The 14,856-nt window shown below is 39.5% G+C and overlaps 1 pseudogene; it reads right to left on the bottom strand.

Annotated features, from left to right (window-relative positions):
* Positions 1-13,542: 13,542 nt before the first annotated feature.
* LOC140614566 (U6 spliceosomal RNA) lies at positions 13,543-13,638 on the bottom strand (annotated as a pseudogene).
* Positions 13,639-14,856: the final 1,218 nt, after the last annotated feature.

The following is a 14,856-nucleotide window of genomic DNA, read 5'->3' on the forward strand; positions in this document are numbered from 1 at the left end:
ATTAGTATATGGAAATGCCAGTGATTTCTGAGCATTGATTTTGTATCCTGCCATGCTACCAAATTGCTGTATCAGTTCTAGCAATCTTGGGGCGGAGTCTTTTGGGTTTTCTATGTAGAGTATCATGTCTTCGGCGAAGAGGGAGAGTTTGACTTCTTCTTTGCCAATTTGAATGCCTTTAATGTCTTTTTGTTGTCTGATTGCTGAGGCTAGGACTTCCAGTACTATGTTGAATAGCAGTGGTGAGAGTGGACATCCCTGTCTTGTTCCTGATCTTAGAGGAAAGGCTCCCAGTGCTTCCCCATTGAGAATGATATTTGCTGTGGGCTTTTCGTAGATGGCTTTTAAGATGTCGAGGAAGGTTCCCTCTATCCCTACACTCTGAAGAGTTTTGATCAGGGATGGATGCTGTATTTTGTCAAATGCTTTCTCTACATCTAATGAGAGGATCATATGGTTCTTGGTTTTTCTCTTGCTGATATGATGAATCACATTGATTGTTTTACGGGTGTTGAACCAGCCTTGTGTCCCGGGGATAAATCCTACTTGGTCATGGTGAATAATTTTCTTAATGTATTGTTGGATCCTATCGGCTAGTATCTTGTTGAGAAGCTTTGCGTCCATGTTCATCAGGGATATTGGTCTGTAATTCTCCTTTTTGGTGGGTCTTTGTCTGGTTTTGGAATTAAGGTGATGCTGGCCTCATAGAACGAATTTGGAAGTACTCCATCTCTTTCTATCTTTCCAAACAGCTTTAGTAGAATAGGTATGGTTTCTTCTTTAAACGTTTGATAGAATTCCCCTGGGAAGCCATCTGGCCCTGGACTTTTGTGTCTTGGGAGGTTTTTGATGACTGCTTCAGTTTCCTCCCTGGTTATTGGCCTGTTCAGGTTTTCTATTTCTTCCTGTTCCAATTTTGATAGTTTGTGGCTTTCCAGGAATGCGTCCATTTCTTCTAGATTACCTAATTTATTGGAATATAACTGTTCATAATATGTTTTTAAAATCGTTTGTATTTCCTTGTGTTGGTAGTGATCCTTTCTCATTCATGATTTTATTAATTTGAGTCTTCTCTCTCTTCTTTTTAATAAGGCTGGCTAATGGTTTATCTAGCTTATTAATTCTTTCAAAGAACCAACTCCTGGTTCTGTTGATCTGTTCCACAGTTCTTCTAGTCTCTATTTCGTTGAGTTCTGCTTGAATCTTTATTAACTCCCTTCTTCTGCTGGGTGTAGGATCTATTTGCTGTATTTTCTCTAACTCCTTTATGTGTAAGGTTAGCTTTTGTATTTGAGTTCTTTCCAGTTTTTGAATGGATGTTTGTATTGCGAAATATTTCTCCCTTAGGACTGCGTTTGCTGCACCCCAAAGGTTTTGAACGTTGTATCTTCATTCTCATTAGTTTCCATGAATCTTTTTAATTCTTCCTTAATTTCCTGGTTGACCCTTTCATCTTTTAGCAGGATGGTCCTTAACCTCCACGTGTTTGAAGTCCTTCCACACTTCCTGTTGTGATTTAGTTTTAATTTCAAGACACTATGGTCTGAGAATATGCAGGGGACGATCCCAATCTTTTGGTATCGGTTCAGACCTGATTTGTGACCCAGTATGTGGTCTATTCTGGAGAAAGTTCCATGTGCACTTGAGAAGAATGTATATTCAGTTGAGTTTGGATGTAAAGTTCTATAGATATCTGTGAAATCCATCTGGTCCAGTGTATCATTTAAAGCTCTCATTTCTTTGGAGATGTTTTGCTTAGAAGACCTATCTAGTATAGAAAGAGCTAGATTGAAGTCACCAAGTATAAGTGTATTATTATCTAAGTATTTCTTCACTTTGGTTATTAATTGGTTTAAATATTTGGGAGCTCCTACATTCAGGGCATATATATTGAGGATTGTTAAGTCCTCTTGTTGGATAGATCCTTTCAGTATGATATAGTGTCCCTCTTCATCTCTCACTACAGTCTTCAGGGTAAATTTTCGTTTATCTGATATGAGGATGCCTACCCCAGCTTTCTTTTGTGGACCATTTGAATAGTAAATGGTTCTCCAACCTTTTATTTTCAGGCTGTAGGTGTCCTTCTGTCTAAAATGAGTCTCTTGTAGAGAGCAAATAGATGGGTCCTGCTTTTTTATCCAGTCTGAAAGCCTGCGCCTTTTGATGGGGTCATTAAGCCCGTTCATGGTCAGAGTTACTATTGAAAGATATGAGTTTAGGGACATCATGATATCTATTCAGTCCTTGTTTTTGTGGAATGTTCCACTGAACTTCTTCTTAACGGGGAATTTTAAGAGTCCCCCTTAAAATTTCTTGCAGAGTTGGTTTGGAGGTCACATATTCTTTCTGTTCCTGCCTGTCTTGAAAGCTCTTTATCTCTCCTTCCACTCTGAATGAGAGCCTTGCTGGATAAAGTATTCTTGGTTGCATGGTCTTCTCATTTAGGACCCTGAATATATCCTGCCAGCCCTTTCTGGCCTGCCAGGTCTGTGGAGAGGTCTGCTGTCACCCTAATACTCCTCTCCATAAAAGTCAGGGATTTCTTGTCTCTGCTGCTTTAAGGATCTTCTCTTTATCTTTGGAATTTGCAAGCTTAACTATTAAATGTTCAGGTGTTGAACGGTTTTTATTGATTTTAGGGGGGGATCTCTCTAATTCCTGGATCTGAATGCCTGTTTCCCGTCCCAGATTAGGAAAGTTTTCAGCTAGGATTTGTTCAAATACATATTCTGGCCCTCTGTCCCTTTTGGCGCCCTAGGGAACCCCAATTAAACGTAGGTTTTTCTTCCTCAGGTTGTCGTTTATTTCCCTTAATCTATCTTCATGGTCTTTTAATTGTTTGTCTCTTTTTTCCTCAGTTTCCCTCTTTGCCATCAACTTGTCTTCTATGTCACTTACTCGTTCTTCCACCTCGTTAACCCTCATCATTAGGACTTCTAGTTTGGATTGCATCTCATTCAATTGATTTTTAATTTCTGCCTGATTAGATCTAAATTCTGCAGTCATGAAGTCTCTTGATTCCTTTATACTTTTTTCGAGAGCCACCAGTAGCTGTATAATAGTGCTTCTGAATTGGCTTTCTGATATTGAATTGTAATCCAGATTTTGTAACCCTGTGGGAGAGAGGACTGTTTCTGATTGTTTCTTTGGAGGTGAGGTTTTCCTTCTAGTTATTTTGCTCAGTGCAGAGTTGCCAAAAACAAGTTGTATTGGGAAAAGGAGAAAAAGAGGAGAGAAAGAAGGAAAGAAAAGAGAAAAGGAAAAAAGAAAAAAAGGAAGAAAAAGAGAAAAAAAGTGAAGAAAAAGAGAAAGAAAGAGAAAGAAAGGGAAAAAAAGGGTGGGGGAAGCAAACAGAAATCAAAATGCAAAAAAAAAAAACCACGAGGATGTATCTTCTGATTCTGTATACTTTAAGTCCCTTGACTTACCCTGGAACTGGTCCGTCTAGCTGGTCTTCTGGGGGAGGGGCCTGTTGTGCTGATTTTCAGGTGTTAGCACTTGGGGGAGCTGCTCAGCCCCCTGCCTGGTGCAGAGCTCAGTGGGGGTTGTTTACCCCGTGAGGCCCCAGGAGGAACAACCGCAGTGGCGGGGCCAGCTCTGCAGCCCTGGAGTCAGCTCCCGCAGTAGCTCCAGAGCTCTCCGTCTGCAGGGCCTGGAGGCTCCGGGCGGGGCCGCTGATCTGCTCAGCTCGGGGCAGGAGCGTCCTTGCTGTCCTGGGCCCTCCCGGCCTCTGCCTGTCCCGGGGGGAGGCCGATTTGGGCTGTGTCCCGGCGCCCTGTGCTCCCGCCCCGCAGCCCCCTCGGCGGAGCCGCCCCCGAGCCCCCCAAGCTGCTCCGGGTCCCCCGTGCGCGCTGCAGCCCTTAGGGAGCTCGGCCCTCTCCCGGGGCGCAGGTGTCTGTTAGTGTCCCCGGAGCCCGAGGGCATCCCCGCCCTCCTGGGTCCTGCTCCACCTCCCTGCGAGCCCCTTTCCGCCCGGGAAGGTCGGTGCAGCTCCTGCTCCTCCGGGACGGGGCTCTCCTGTCCTGGGGACACTCGCCCCGGCCTCAGCCCGGCTCCTCGCGGGGCCCCTCCCCCTTGGAGGCCTTTTGTTTCTTTATTTCTTTTTCCCCGTCTTCCTAACTTGATAGAAGCGCGAACTCTTCTCACTGTAGCATTCCAGCTGGTCTCTCTTTAAATCTCAGGCCGAATTCATAGATTTTCAGGATGATTTGATGGTTATCTAGGTAATTTGGTGGGGACAGGTGATTTGGGGACCCTACTCTTCTGCCATCTTGCCCCTCCCCCTAGAGTGTATTTTTAATTGTAGGAGCATTTCTGAGCTCTATTTGATTCCAAGAGGGAGGGAGGCATGGCTAACTGAGGATCCCATGTAGGATGTAGGACACCATCATCCTTGCAGCTGCAGTAGAGAGGAGATGTTTGGTACTGTGGCCCAGAACCTTCCATGCTCTCTGTTCTACTCCTGTCCATACTTAAATATTTCACCAATAGATGGCCCAGAGAAAAAGTACCTGATTAAAAAATAAGTAAGTGCAACAAACCTAGAACAACATCTGTAAAAATTACTCTAAGAACAAATAATGAGGAAAAGGATAGGAATAAGCAAATAGCACATGAAGAAAATTTATAGAAAAGGGTTTCTATGGGGCAAAGGGATAGTCATAGCCAATAACTTACGGAGCAGGAGCACAAAGAGAAATGAGGAAGGGCACACCAGAGCATGGAGGAGATGAAGTGTGAGCTAGTAGAGCACAGCAAAGAAGCAGGAAACAGCACAAAGCCAGCACAGAAATAGAGGAAAGACTGGAGGGAGCACGTGGAGAATAGGAACTACTGAAAACATAATAGTTTACTAGAGAGAAGATAAAAAGGAGTAAAATAAGTAATGTGAAATAATAAAGAAATAAGAAGTTAAAAAGGAGCAGTAAAATGAGGTGGTAGATAGGCAAAGGGATGCCATCATAAACATGATTTGAGTCTGGGAAGATAAAATCTAAAATAGTGAAACAGAATATTTGAAAACATGATGCAAGAAAAGCTTCCTGAACAAGCCAAAGGAGATTAATTTCATACTGAAAGCATTCACAACACACCAATAAAACAGATACAGATTGGTTAGAACTGAGACTTACTAAAGGTACCTGATCCTCCAAAATGAAGATGAGCATAGCAAGCCACATGTAAGAGACATAGTTTAGGCTGGCCGTGCGGGTCTCCACAGCAGTGTCAATGCTAGAAGACAGGGCAGCATCACCTAAAATCCTCTACGCGAGGAAAGAATGATTCAGACATTTATACCTAGCACATGGCTACTTTGCACAGAAAGAATGGGCATGCATCGGTAAGCCTGCAGTAACTTACTCTCCTATAAGCTATTCTTGAGAGACTCACTGAATGACAAACTTCAGCAAACCAGGGAAACAACTAAATAATCAAGGGAAAAACTGAACACTGAATTTACTTAGCCCCAGAAATAAAATTAAAACAAAGAGACAGAAGCAACAGATGATTAGAGATGCCATGAGTTCTGATAATGAAATAGCAACATAACTCAAGAATAAGTCAGAAGGAAGGAAAAATGTTGGGAGGTACTATCAGTTCTTACTCCTTCATGTTGTGTAGATAAATCCAAGAATATTTAAAACCAACAAATATAATACTACATATATGGAGTCTTTTTAACAAAAAAAAGAGGTGGCTATTAACTAAAAACAGGTAGTAAAAGATGAAGGGGGGAAGATGGAATGTACTAATTTCATCATTACTCATATTGGCAATTAAGAGCTACTATCCATCAAAAAAATAGATACTAGAAGGTATAATGTAAAGTTATGTGTATAAGGTGTTAAAAGATAAACTGAAGTTTATTAAATATCTAAGAGTTTATGTGAGCAAAAAACAACTTGAATAGGGCAGTATCCAGCCCAGCAGATAGAAAAAAGGGTTCAGAGGACCTGTACAAAATGAAGAGGCAAGAGCAAGAAAGTTTAAAAAAGGCAAAAAAATGAATTGGTTATTGCAAGTTTACTTGCTTTTAGGGGATGACAGAGGCCTGTCAGACAGATTACCTCCCTAGTTCTGATGAGGCAATTCTTGACTGACTGTCTTAAAATTCCATTTCTGGGAGAGTCAAAGTTTTCATTAAGTTAGGTCTCAGTTTAGTGATATGGGGCTGAGCATAAGCAGCTCCACTGTTGGCCTGTGGTCTTGCTTTTAATGGAAGGCAGTTCAATACTATCAAAATACAAATCTTTACCGTTAGAGAAAAACATAACAATAGAAATGACAACATAGGTGACAAAACTTACACTAAACGTATCTTTCATTTCAGTAAATGAAAATTCAGATTAAAATCTGAATACAGAAGTATGGGCAGTTGTAAACTAGCATACATGTACAAAGAGAAAGCTTAAGTCATCTTAACATTGGATAAAGTTGAATCCACACCAAACATCATTAATCAAAACAAACAGACACTTTAAAATGCCAAAGAGGGGAGGACACCATTTAATAGTCACAGAATGGCATAAACCATATTTATAAGATGGTGAGCACCAGAGGTTTAATGAGCACTAGCCACAGCAAGATTCTGTACCTTACATCTGCATCGTAAGGCGGACACAGAAGGCTCAAGTATAACGATTAATAAGGATTAGCTAATTACTATATTAAAAAATGTATCCTGAAAACAAGGAACAAATCTTTTCATGTGCTCACAGAACAGTCATAAAATATAATAATATGATGGGTCAAAAAACCTCAGCTTCAGTAAATTCTAAAAATCAGAAGTGTAACTATTATCCTATCTCATGTAATAAACCAGAATTTAATAGAAGAACGAGAAAACAAATAGTTCTTACCACCTGGATTTCAAGGTGCTCTCAAACAATTACTGGGCACAAAGAAAAACACATAAAAATTCAAAAGTATAAACAACAACACAATAACAAGAATACCAAGTCTACATATCAAACTTTTGGTATGCAGCTAAAGCAGGAGTCAGGAGAAAAATCATAGATTTTATTATAGGGAAGAAAGTGCAAACACAGAACATAAGTAATGATGAGGGGAAAATAATATCAGAGGTAATTTAAAAGTCTTAAGACACCTCTTTGCTTAACTCTGTGAAATATATTTGAAAACTTGAAGGAAATGATAATTTTCTAACAAACTATAATGTATCAAAACTCTCTAGAAAGAGAAAATCTCAATAGGCAGATCAATATATAAGAATTTTTTTTGTATGACTACTCAACCTTTAGAACACAGTGAAGAATTCTGGCAAACATTTAAAGACTTGATAATTCCAAAGATCTGTAAAATATTTCAGACCAAAGAAAAATAATGTTATTTTTCAAAATATTTTGAAGAGACAAGTATGATATTAATGCCAAAGCATGATTGCATAATGGATTGTAAATTATAGACGAATCTTATTTATAGATCCTAATAAAAAATAAATAATATATAACATCTTTTATTATTTAATTATTTTTAAAAATGTTGAAAAGTCATGTGATAAAATTAAATTTCCATTTTGTTAATTTCCATTTTTATTAAAAAATTATTTAAAATCATGCACTGATACACATTATTTTTAAGAATTTTTAAAAATAGGAATTAAGAGGGAAACCTGGGTGGCTCAGTTGGTTAAGTGTGTCTGTCTTTGGCTCAGGTCATGATCCCAGGGTCCTGGGATCCAGCCTTGAGTCCAGTCCTGCTCACTGTTCAGCAGGGAGTCTGCTTCTCCCTCTCCCTCTGCCACTCCCCCTGCTTTACTCTCACTCTCCTGAGCTCTCTCTCAAATATAGAAATAAAATCTTTTTTAAAAAAATAAAACAGAAATGAAGATACACACACAAAATGTATACATATGTATATATATTTCAAAGCAAGCATTGAGCTTTGTAAGGAAATACTAAAAGCATCTCCACTAAAGTCATGGAAAATACAAAGTTGTAAAATCTTATTTATCTCTAATTTTATTTGCTGTTACTGACATTACACTATCCAAAAAAAATTTAAAAAGTGAATGAATTAAAGATGTACAAATGTGGGATGAAAGATATAAAATAACTACTATGTTTGATTAGATAAAATTGTTATCATTGAAACCAAAGATGATCAACCAACAATTTTAGCAAAAATAAGAGACTTTAGAATTCATGTATTTGGGAAAAAATAATAAAGAATAATCAGTAGCTTATGTATACACATATATATTATATATAAAATAAAATTTTATAAGATTTTACTTAAAAAGCTTCTTCTATAATAGCACAATACAAGTAAAATATCTGGGAATGCATATTGAAATGTACATGGCTATTTGAGCAACAATTTAAAACACTCCTGAAGTCCAAAAGTATATTTATATAAGACGAACATGCAGTCATTGTCATTAGGCAGGAAAGCTCCACATCAAACAGATTTCCATTCTCCCTTAGTTAATTTATGAATACGATGAGAGGACACTAATAGTATCAATAGTTATTTTCAGTAGTCAAGGTTCATGTGAAGATAGCAAGTTTTGAAAATAAAAGAATAACAAGGGGCTGTATTATAACAGCAGACAGCTGCAATAAGTAAAGCAGTGTGGAAAAAAAGCAAGAATAGATGGGCAGATTAGTGGAACAGACAATAAGAACCAAAAATACACTTAAACACATAGGCTAGTCTAGGTTGGAAACCATCTGAAAGCAGCATAAAAAGTATATTTAATAAATGGCAATGAGAAAATTTGGTAGTAATCTGGAAGATGAATAAGCTGGATGCATACCTCATTCTCTATGTCTGAATGAATTCCAAATGGTTCAAATATTTAAACATAAAAGTGAAATGATAAAAAAGCTAGAAGTAACATGGGAGAGCTAGTGTGCACACACACACAGCTTTTCTGACTACACAACAAAGCTTAGAATAAGAAAACAATAATTAATAAATTTAGTTACATAAAATTACAATTTTGACGTTGTGCACACAGGCAGTAAAGTCAGAAGCCAAATAATTATTTATGAGAAATTGGGATATGCAGCCAATATCATAGAAATAGCTCTCTGCCTGAGCATATTAAGTGCTCCTCCAAAACAAAAGACCAGCAATCTCATGGAAAGATAGGCCCAGCACTGAGAGGACAGAAGTGCAAGTGAGTGCTGTGTGGTTAAAGGACTTGCCCTTTCCTGCAGAGGGACACGCTGGAGTGCCAAGGTTTATCAAGCAGTGTGTGACATGCAGAGTGATACCACCCAGCTTTGGCAGTAGGAGTGAAAACAGATGCTCATATACATCCCTGATGGAAGTTCTCACTGGTACAGTCTCTAAAAAAGACTATTTGGAAAGTAAATTTCAAAATTAAAAATTGTCCATCCTTTGATCCAGCAATCTCACCTCTAGAAAGAGACATAAGATTAGAAACAAACTGGATGTCTCTCAATACTGTATTGGTTAAATAAATTATGAAACATCCCATCAAGGGAATGCTCCACAACCTCAAGAAGAAATAAGGGAATTCTTTATGGATTGGATATGGAATAATTTCCAGGATGGAATGTTAAGCAAATAGAGTAAGGTACAGAAGAATCCTTAAGTAATCTTATCATCTGTCTAGAAGCAAAAGGGGAAGAATATTTACGTATGTGTGAATGCTGATATGATTTCATTGCTTTCACATGCATACAATATCTTGAGAGATAGATATAAAATGAGGTGGCTGAGAGTCAGAGATAGAGGTGAGATTTTACAGAAGACCCAACTTTAGATGTTGAAATTTGAACCTCATGAGTGTATTACCAGTTGCAGACATACATAAAATTAAAATAAAAAAACAAAGCAATCAATACATAGAAACTAAAAGGAAATCTGCAGTTCAATAAGATAATGACTGAGAAACCAATAGAAAGATAAGTAAAAATTTTATAAAATGAAAATGTTCACAAACGTGCCATTTGAAGGACTCAATGAGTATGTAGAGAAGATGAACTTTTCCAGTAATCTGAGAGCTAAAATGTGACACCTGGAAAGCCCAGCAGGTAGGCAGAGAGGAATGGGGAGCCACACCAGTGCTGTAGGGCATGGGGGCACAGGGCCCTCCCTTAGGGTGAGTGGGGCAGTCTACCAGTGCTTGGTAAGTCTAAGTTCAGAGCATCTTCCAGGAGACCTAACAGTACTACCCCGGCTTCACCATTTGCTATGAAACCCTGTAATCTCCCTGACTTGTGTGCTAGCTTCCCAGAGGCCGGGCTAGTTTTTTGTTTTGCTTTTAGTTTACTTCTTTTGCTCAATGTACAGCACCTAGAAATTTGAAATGTAGGAGTCAGGTTTGTCAATCATCCAAACTTGACATATTAACATGACCTGGAAATTTTTTAAAAAGCTGAAAACCAAGTCAAGACAAATTATTCAGTCTTGGGGAGGGGGACTGCAGTAGAAACTGTTGACGTAATCTCATGGGGCCAACAGCCTTCTCTGTTTCCTGTTCATGAGACAGCCATCAAGCATGATGGCAAGCACCACTCACACAGTGGGTGCATGCTCTTCCACTGGGAGATAATGCAACAAGCCCTCCCATTTCTGTGGTCTCCCCATATCAAGGAGCTTCCTATCTCCAAAGGTAGCAGAGCTAGGCCAGTCCCTCTCCTAAATGACTGTCCTTACCAAAGGGAAAAAGAAATGCAAGAACAATAAATAGATGGAGAGTTACAGATTCAGAATATTTCCACAGGGCTGACAGAGTTGCTGTTGTGGCTGTTTCTATTTCTTTTGTGTTTGATTTTTACATTACTTTTCATTTATAGGGAGTTAGAGGTCAGCTCTGTTCATCACTTATCTTGTGTAATGGCAACATTTTCAAGAACATTCTATTTTCACCAAAACAAATGACCTGTCTTGAATAGATTGTTATTATGAATGAACTATCTCTGGGTACTCTGTTCAGACTGAAGAAAACCCACAGGAGGTCTGGATAAGAGCCCAAGAGTGCAGCTTACTTGGAATAATAGTTGCATCATGCATATATATTGGGGGCTAGGCAGGGTCTCGGAGGTCATGTCCCACAGATGGGGCTCCTACCTTAATCAGTTATTCTGGCATGAACATCTCTTCCTTTATCACCCAGGAAATAGGTTTTAGCTTCATCCCTTGTCTTTGTGACTTGGTTGTGAATGATGTGTCTGCCAGGCTAGGATGGGAAATCACTCAGTGACCTGGAATGCCAACATGTTCTGACTGATGCTCGGCCTTGGGTCTGGCTTCTTAGAATGACAATTTTGAAAAGATTTCACTCTGTTCTTGATTTGAAGATTCTCTTGGCTTAACTGAACTACTTAGTCCTCATCAAGTGTAGAGGTCATTGTGCTTTTAATTTGATTTTACCAATAATTAGTGATGTTGAACATCTTTTAGTATATCTTTTTTTTCCACCAGATTTAAATTTTCTGTGATAAAGTGTCAATTTAAATAGTCTGCCATTTTCTAATTGAACTTTTCCTTTCCCCCCCAGTTTTATTGAGACATAATTGATGTGCAGTACAATGTAAGTTTAAGATGCCCAGTGCAATGACTTGACTACATATATTGTGAAATGATGACTGATGTAGTTTTGGAATATAGGTGACGTTTGGTGGTGCAAGATCTGGAGATGACCAAGAGGATTCTTGAGATGTCTTTGGTGCAAAATGGTGGTTTTATTAAAGCACAGGGACAGGACCCAGTGGGCTGAAAGAGCTGCTGCCTGGGGGTTGTGAGGGGTGGCTGGTTATATATTTGGGAGTTGTAGGAGGTAAGAAAAAGCTTTCTTTTTTTTTTTTAAAGGGAGGTTTCAAAAGGATTTTCATATGTTAAAGAGGACTCAGGATAGTGCGGGCCTTGCCCTTGTCAAGTTTTTGTTTTTTGTTTTTTGTTTTTGTTTTTGTTTTTTAAGATTTTATTTATTTATTCATGAGAGACACACAGAGAGAGGCAAAGACATAGGCAGAGGGAGAAGCAGGCTCCATGCAGGGAGCCCAATGTGGGACTCGAACCCTAGAATGTGGGAATCACACCCTGAGCCAAAGGCAGATGCTGTTTCTCCTTCTAGCAAAAGGCTTAACATTAAGATAGTTGGGAGCTTCCTGGAGGAATAGTATACTTTGCCCTCTTCAAGTTTCTGTCAATGGGCTGCTGGTCGTAAGGACATTTAATTGTATCTACATTTCCTTCGGGAAGCTAAGTTATTGATAAAAATGCTTCGTTTTTGTAAATTACTAAGACATTTGTAAACAGAGGGAGACTCATGTCTTGCAGGATTGTGGTCTCCATAAGTTGACAACTATTTGTTTTTCCTCTTCTTAGCTTTAGAGAAGTCAGGAGTGCCTGAGGAATGTCACACACATCCCACCTGGGGTGAGGGGTTGGGGTGTCGGCTAGTGCTTTGTCCTCAGCTAACCTTCTGTTCCTTCCTCAATGACCACATTAAGTTTAGTTACATTCATCATCTTGTCATCAGCTAGACTCCAAGACCTGGCCTTTACTGCCCACCTGCTTGTGCTCACTAACCTCTGTCCTACTTATATTTTCCCTTAGGATCTTCTTTCAGGCTTTCCTCTTAACTTAGGCAAAATGAAACTGGAAACCACCCCCCAGGAGTTGGTGACTACCTTGACAAGACCACCTGCCAGTCCAGACCACCTAGATTCTTTGAGCCTACCCCCACCCCCAAACTCCTGCCTTTGCAGATGGATCATGGAGTGACCCCTGGAATGGCCTACAATTATCTTTATTTCGTTATAATACTGACATCTCCATCCAAGGAAGAAAACTACATCACTTGTGATGAGAAATTTTAGGATCTACTCTCTTAGCACCTTTCAGATGTACCAACAGTAGTGTTAACTACGATGCAGTTTTGGAATATAGGTGAGGTTTGGTGGAGTGGGGTCTGGAGATGATGACCAGGAAAGAATTCTTAACAGATCTTGGTACAAAATGGTGGTTTTATTAAAGCATGGGGACAGCACCCGTGGGCAGAAAGAGCTGCTGCCTTGGGGTTGTGAAGGGTGGCTGATTATATACTTAGGAGCTGGGGGAGGTCAGGAAAAGGGAGCTTTTGAAAGGACTTTCATATGCTAAAGAAGATCTACAAGATCCTGGAGGCCTTGCCATTGTCAAGGTAAAGGTTGTATTTTCCCTCTGGTAAAGCATTAACATTGAGACAGTTAGGGGTTTCTTTCTGGAATTAGGTTATTGGTAAGAATGCTTTTTTTCTTGTAAATCACTAAGACATTTTGTAAACTGAGGGAGACTCACGTCTATAGGATTATAATCTCTATAAATTAACTATTTGTTTTTCCTTTCCCTTAGCTTTAAGTAAGGGAGGAGTGCCTGAGGAATGTCACACACAGGTCACCTGGGGGGGGGGGGGGGCTTTTGTGAGGTGCCACCCTGTGCTTTGTCCTCAGTTAGCCTTCTGTTCTCTCATCAGCTATAGTCCTCATGTTGTATGTCACATTCCCAGTACTTATTTATCTAATCACTGGAAGTTTATACCTTTTGCCACTTTCATTGGGTAAAAATATGGAACACTTCATGAATTTGTAAGTCATTCATGCAGAGGCCATGTTACTCTTCTCTGTATCCTTCCAATTTTTAGTGTACAAGTACACTTTTTTCCTTTTTTGGAAATTTGAGTTTTTAAAATATTCTGAAACAACAAATCCCTTCTTAAATATGGTTATGTAAATATTTTTCTCTCAGCTTTGGCTTCCTTCCTTTCTTAATAGTGTCCTTATAAAGCAGAAGTTTTTAAGTGATAACATTTTATTATCAAATTTTTCCCTTTCACATATCAGAATTTTGAGATCATAATCTAAGAAATGTTATCAAATAAGCAGTTAGACGTTTTCTTGTTTTTTTTTTTAAATTTTTATTTATTTATGGTAGTCACACACACAGAGAGAGAGAGAGAGAGAGAGGCAGAGACATAGGCAGAGGGAGAAGCAGGCTCCATGCATCGGGAGCCCGACGTGGGATTCGATTCCGGATCTCCAGGATCGCGCCCTGGGCCAAAGGCAGGCGCCAAACCGCTGCGCCACCCAGGGATCCCCAGCAGTTAAACGTTTTGTATGTTTTCTTCTACACATTTTCTCGTTTTAGGTTTTAAAGGTCCACAATACATTTTGAGTTAATTTTTGAATAAAGTGCAAACTGTACTTCAAGGTTTATTTATTTTGCCATTGAATTACAATTGTTAACAGTAACTTTTGTTGAAAAGACTGTCTTTCTCCACTGAATTGTCTTTTTACTTTGTAAAAGACGAATGGTCCACACAAACATATGCATAAATCTACTTCTGTATGCTGTATGCTTTTTTCTTTTTTAAAAGATTTTATTTATTTGTTGTGCCCAAGATTACCTATTCGAGAAACCACCAAGGAGCTGACACCCATGCAAACGCACAAGGGTTTATTTACGAGCTCGAGCTTGGGTCCAAGTGTACCCCACACAGCAGAGCAGAGACTTGGACCCCGAGGTTAAGAGGTGTACCAGTTTTATAGGGGCCAGTAGCCAATGAGCTTATAACACACACAGAAAGTTGCACAGTCATGTCGGTCCGCACGCAGGTGGCCAATTGAATTACAATTTACCCTATAATGACCCTTTGAGCTAACCTGTCACTCTGGTCAGAATTGGTGCGCAGGTTTGGCCGGCAAAAGGCGGGGTTTACGTTCTTTGGCGGTTAAGGGTTCCGCATTCCTATATGAGCGGGTTTCCAGTAAGGGTGTGCCCGGCGGCTTGACTAGGGTGGGGGAGTGCCTTGAGCAATAAGCAGGCCATGTGGGGGTCATACATGAGATGGCGGGTGCAGCACAAAATGGAGTTAGT

Source organism: Canis lupus, chromosome 22, assembly GCF_048164855.1.
Source record: "Canis lupus baileyi chromosome 22, mCanLup2.hap1, whole genome shotgun sequence".
NCBI lineage: Eukaryota > Metazoa > Chordata > Mammalia > Carnivora > Canidae > Canis > Canis lupus.